At 37.9% G+C, this 6313-nt stretch overlaps 1 long non-coding RNA gene across 1 annotated transcript; it reads left to right on the forward strand.

Annotated features, from left to right (window-relative positions):
- The first annotated feature begins 1185 nt into the window (after positions 1 to 1185).
- Positions 1186 to 1995, forward strand: LOC146465143 (uncharacterized). Its single transcript, XR_014868341.1, has 3 exons — positions 1186 to 1298; positions 1626 to 1709; positions 1912 to 1995. It is a non-coding gene; the product is annotated as an uncharacterized LOC146465143 (long non-coding RNA).
- The last annotated feature ends 4318 nt before the right edge of the window (positions 1996 to 6313 follow it).

A 6313-nucleotide genomic window follows, 5' to 3' on the forward strand; every position in this document is an offset into this window, starting at 1 on the left:
GTCACGCGTATATTCGTCCGCCATGTTGGATACTCTAGCTTTATCATATTTTCTGCTGACCGACAGACACTGCAGTATCGACTGTGAATTAAGTGCGGCACAAGTGCGACGTCTGAATCAACAGTCACATTTCTGCCGCACTTAATTGAATTGAATTCGACGTATTGTCCAGCAAGTGATCACAGAGGAGCAATCAGCCCTATGGCGGCAAATTTTTGATAACTTACTATCAAAAGTCTCCGCAGTTCTCGGACAAGTTATGTCTGTAGGAAAGTGGCTAACATCGAATGAGGGTCATCAGAAGAAGAAGAAGAAGAAGAAGAAGAAGAAGAAGAACCTTTATTGATTTCTAACGCTCAGGGTAGCCCCTACAGATGCAAAAAGCTGTCTGTTATCAATGGGAGCCCTGAGCACAACAATGTACTAAAACTACAATATACATATACATTAAACTAATACTGATAATAAAATTAGAAGTTAAACGACTCTCTGGCGATTGTGGTGCAAGGCTTGGGAGAAGAAGGAAAGGGCACAGGTTTCGCAAAAAATGTGGGCCTGTGCTCTCATGGCAACTTAAAAGGTAATCGAGGATCCTCTATAGTTACTCGAGGCGAATTTTAGCACTTCCCTCGTTAGTTCTTTCTTGTGCGAAATCAAACCCACATAGTAAGGTTCCATTCTTCACTATTGCAAAAAACTTTATCCTTTTCTCTTCTTGCTAACGTACGCACTGTATAAATTAGTTTTCGAATGTTGCATTGATACTGTGATGCTGTTTTTGTTTAACAGATGCAGGAGCTAACAACAGCAGTTTCAGAGGAGGAAATCATTAATTTTTTTCATGAACGTTATTGTGCCCCATGTAATGAGATTCCAGAAACCCGCTCTTCATGAAAAGTACGGAGTAGCCACACCATCTAGCCAGCTGTCGTCTCAGGGAAAAGAACATTTTATGAGTCGCCTGGTAGCTAAGCTCAAGTCTTGTGGAGAAATCACCAAAAGAGCAGGTATATAAATGTTTGGGTTTGATGGGCGTTATATCCCCTTCCAGGCATCTTTCCTGAAATTGCTCTACTCTTATGGCGATAACCGCCTCCTGACTGCCAAGTGGTTGTGCAATTTTTAGATGTTTGCCAAGTTTATTTAGTTTAGCTCAGCCTTTTTTTATTTAACATTAGATTTGAGGAAAACGGAACAAAGATTTCTGTCTCCACAATCCCATGCCAAGCTGCTGAAGGGTTGCGTCATGATCAAGAGATCTTTGATTGACAAATCTACATTGTCGCAACTAGATAAAGGTAAAAAGAAGGATAGAAAAGTTGGGGAATTCTGAAGTCTAATTATCATACGCGAACATACTGTATCATGCAAGTGCTCACCATTTTTTGATTTTCTGAGCATTGTTTCAAACGTTTTTTTTTTTTTTTTCGTGATAACAGTGGCATTTCATCTCGGATTGGGTGTCAGGAATAGCATTTGGAATTTATGCGTCAGTGTCCCCAGGCACACCTTCCTCAAGCGACATCATGTCCCTTCACCCTACCGAAAACAAAGTCATCGAAATATCCCACTGCTGTATTTTTATATATTTTTTTTCACTTTTCTTTTGCTTTCATTTATTTCAGCAACAGGAGATAGGCAAGAAGAAACAGAAGTTATGGAGACTGACGTTTCTCGAGAAGAGTGTCTTCCTTCTGAAGCCACTTCCAGTAAATCTGATTCAGATTTATTTGTCATGTCATGTAATAATTACAAGCAAAATTGTTTCATATTATTCCTTGGATCACAGCATTTTGACTCCTGTGCTTTTAATTAACTACTTGAAGGGCAAGGCCCATGCGCAGACTGCCTTGCACTAATTAGTTTAATAATGGCTAATAATGACTGGTACGGAACGCTTTTTTTCTACAGATTTTGAAGGCCTAGGAAGGGAAAAAAGAGCAAACCTTGGAGGGCACTAGGAAAGATTATGAAGCGGAGATGGCAAGGTTGGAGGGAGAAAACAGAGAACTAAAGACAAGGGAATCCAAAGAGAAAGAAGAACGAGAAAAGTTACAAGAACTGCTGAAAACAAAGGAAACAGAGATTTCCTCACATACGGTCCAATCAAAGGACAGTAATAAAGAATCATACGGGTAGAGTTTAGACATGGATTTATAAATATACAAGATGACAGTGTTGACCCACATAATCTAAGGGTATTTTTAAACATAACAATTTATAACTAAGGGGACATCTCAGCATATCAGTGCTTATTTTGACTCACCAGGAGTAATGAGATGGGCAGATTCCTCTTTAATATTTAAAAGCGGAAAACTGCCCAGATCTTTGTGGTCTCGCGCTTGTTGCATTTCACTTGAAAAGGCTAGGCTAACATCACTTTCACTCAACACCAGAGGTTCAAAAAGCTCAGTAGAATTCGAACTTACAATCATGCTTTCATCGACATTATCGTCATACAGTTCACTACTGGCTATTTCGGAACCAGTGCGGGGACTGATTTCAGTCACAGCACTAACTTCTCCTTCTTGCCCATCTTGTTTGCAGAGGTCACTTGTAGGAGGGCTCTCCACTTCATTATAAGTTCTGAAAAGGTCTTCAAAAATTGAACAACTTGAAACCCTCCTTTTTAGCAATAGACTTGCTTAGAAAAATAATCTAAAAAATCCGTGATGTGCTCTCTATTGGTGTGTGAGGGATTTGAGGCAGACTTTGCTCCTCTCTCACGCGCCGGGTCTGTTAAGGCACTAACAAGTTTTCTCTTCATGCACGCCCATCTGATATATACAAATATTTAGGTCGTTCAAGTAACTCAAGGTGCCCCGAAATGGTCTGAATTACTAAAAGTATTTGAAGAGAAACTGAATGTGCACGTATCGTAATAGTAGCCATGAATAGGTTTTGCATGAGGCCTGTTCGGTAAATGCCCTTGTCTTGTTTTAGACATAAATGCCAATAACTGCAAACTGATTTTGGCAACAGTTCAAATACATACCGAGAACTGCGAACATAACGTGTCAATCACCTTCATCCCTGATTCCAAAAGGTACCGGGATTCATAAAAGCTGCACTGCACGTGTGTGATAGAGCATTCATAACAGTCATCCACAGGACATTCAGTTTGGAAGTTCATGCCTTGCCAAAAAGATTCCTTAGCCAAGTGGCAATTTGAAAAGCAGGGTGAAATTGTTAGAATATTAAGAAAAGTATGGCCTATAAAAAAACCTGAAGGTCAGGAGTACGGAGGGTTGATCAAAATCGCTGACCAAAAATCAGAAGTGGAAAATGACAAGTTGAAGGTAGTCTTAACTTCAATGGTCTATTTTTATTGATATGCAATATGCGCAAAGGGCATGCTTGGCAGAATGCCGTTTCTTTCTGGATAGTGAGCTAAGATAACGTTGCTACCTACTATTAAATTCATGTGCGAGGAATGGGTAAAATTCTTGACAGCGTTACAATTACAGTAAGTTAAAGTGTGGTAAAAAACCTTTATACCATGATAACTCACACATCGATTTTTCTCAAAACGTGAGCTCAGGGCAAAATGTTTTGCCCACATGAAATTTGTACCAAACACAATGGGGTTATCAATTTAAGGGCCAAATAGAATGAACTGACACATTAAAATCAACTATACAGGCATGGAAATTTCTCATGTGATTTGATTGATCCGCTTGTAGATTAATTCCTACAAAGCGACCATAGTGTGAGAACAGCGTCACCATCAGGGTTTATAGAAAAAACCTGAGCAAAATCTTGAATCGATCAGCTTTGGTGGCTTTTTTATTTATTGCACACTAAGTTTACAATAGTGAAAAAAATCCGAAATTTGTAGGATTTAAGATAGGAAGCATACGCAGCTGGTTGTTTATTATTAAGTATTATTATTATTATTATTATTATTATTATTATTATTATTATTATTATCCGGTGTACCCTTGTAGCTTTCTTTTCAAGATGCCTTCATATGTATTATTTTTACATACAGACATGTAATATCTGCATCTTGAATAAGACGTGTGTCAGTTCATCTTATTGGAATGCAAATTAGTGTTTCGCCAATGAGAATGTGGATTTCAAGTAACAAGTATTATAGCCCAATCATGTTAAAATCACCAGTTGTGACCAAAATTGTCAACTATTAAAACAACAAAAGTAACGTGATTAACGTAATTTAGAGTTTAACTTATGATTGTGCGGTAAAAGATTGTTCTTTCCGGTTTAATGTTCAGGTTGTGTGCGATAACAAGACTCAAGGAATTTGATTAAAGGTATCTTTATTTGACTTTACTACCAACGATTTCTCTGCCCAGTTCAAGTCTTGCTATGCAGCAAACGCTTTGGGAAGAGCTGCCGCATAAGAAAGCACGTACTTCAATGACTGATGAAGTAAGTGGGAATCCGCTTGTTCCAAATGAGGTAGCCGTCACCAGCGCAAGTCACTCCAAAACTAAAAGGGACGATAAAAACACACATTCAGCAAGAAAACAACAAGACTTGGTGAAGCGGCCAAATGAGAGTATGTTTTTCTGCTACTGATGAAAAAAGTGATAGTCCACCTGTTCCAAACAGAGTAGTTACTGCTACAAGTCATGACTCAAAAAGTGAACGTGAAGAGGACACAAGTTCATAGGATGGTGCATTTCTGAGTGAGATTACCGAGTATGCAGTTCACGGTAAGCTATAAGACATTATCGTTTGTGGTTTGAACAAAAGTCAGAGTGACTAACAATGCATGTGCAATGGGAGTGCTGATACGCTATTTTTGGTTCAAAATTGGATGGGACATTGCAGCGACAAATTGCCCTCAAATTACACTGAGAAAAAACCTCCACTTTAAATTCTACATTGCTAGGTTTAGCCCACAAAAGTCCATATTTTTAGTTTTTCTACTGTTATAATCCCGAGTATGCAGTATTTTGTTGTTGTTATTGTTGTTGTCAGCTTAAGCTCGAGATGAAATAATTGCCAAAATTCACTCCACCATAAACTTTTGTTTCATTGTTTAAAAAAATCGCATGTTCTTTGTTTTATCATATCAATGCCACAGTACGGTTCTTGCTGGGTCATTCAACATCGCTTCTAATCATCTCCATCGTCTAGATAAAAATCTGAACCATTGCCATAAGCGCAATATTGATTGGGACCTTCTACCTTAATCTATATGGCAGGTGAGTTGGAAATATATTTGCACATAATTTTTTTTTCACAAATAGTAATACTTTGCTTACGAATTCCATGTATCTTTCTTCTAGGCAAGCAAACTCTTTGGAAAAGGAATGAAGCAACGAGGCACTTTGATCCTCTTTGGAGTAACATCATCTCCATCGTCTAGATAAAAATCTGAACCATTGCCATAAGCGCAATATTGATTGGGACCTTCTACCTTAATCTATATGCAGGTGAGTTGGAAATATATTTGCACATAATTTTTTTTCACAAATAGTAATACTTTGCTTACGAATTCCATGTATCTTTCTTCTAGGCAAGCAAACTCTTGGGAAAAGGAATGAAGCAACGAGGCACTTTGATCCTCTTTGGAGTCCTTATCCTCGTGGCATTTTGCATGGGACATCCCTGTATGAATGTTCATGTCTTCTGGATGAAACCGGTGATTATGTGGGTGGCCTGTGTCATAACTACAGGTATTTACACATTTTATCTATCAAAAAGAACTAATAACCCTTACAAAACGCCTCAAAAAAATTGTCAAAAAATATTTTAACCTACGATTTTTCAAACTTCTTCCAGTTCACTAACCATACCTGCTAAAACAAGACAACATAAATATACACTGAGGTACCCAACTAACCAACATCTTTATTTATAACCATCCATTCCATTATTGTTTGAAGGGCGTTGTAAATCTACGTCCCACAAACACCTCGTTGAAATACTAAAGCTGGTGGCAGACCATGTGATTGTTCGTGATGTCTCCCCAAAGTCTTTGATTCTACCCCATTGCACATGGGATAAATTTGCTGAGATTCTAGCTGATGGAGGAGGAAGATCGTTGTGCTTGTTTTAAGAGTTAATGTCATTTGTAACTACAATGAACATGTACTCATCAAACAAGATGCAAGTCTCAGATACATGGGAGTATCAGGATTTTCTACAACCGTTTAAAGACAGTCTAAAACAAGAGAGACAGGTAAAACCACATCCTTAAGTTTATGGTGATTATTCTAATATTGAAAACAATTTAATGTTGCATTCCAATTTTATAATCCCTCTTCTTCTTTTCAATGCATCTTAAGAATTCTTTTACTAAAATCTACCATCAATTTAATGTTTACAAAATATCAAATAG

This window comes from Pavona decussata, unplaced genomic scaffold (assembly GCF_977016875.1).
Source record: "Pavona decussata unplaced genomic scaffold, jaPavDecu1.1 SCAFFOLD_156, whole genome shotgun sequence".
Lineage (NCBI taxonomy): Eukaryota > Metazoa > Cnidaria > Anthozoa > Scleractinia > Agariciidae > Pavona > Pavona decussata.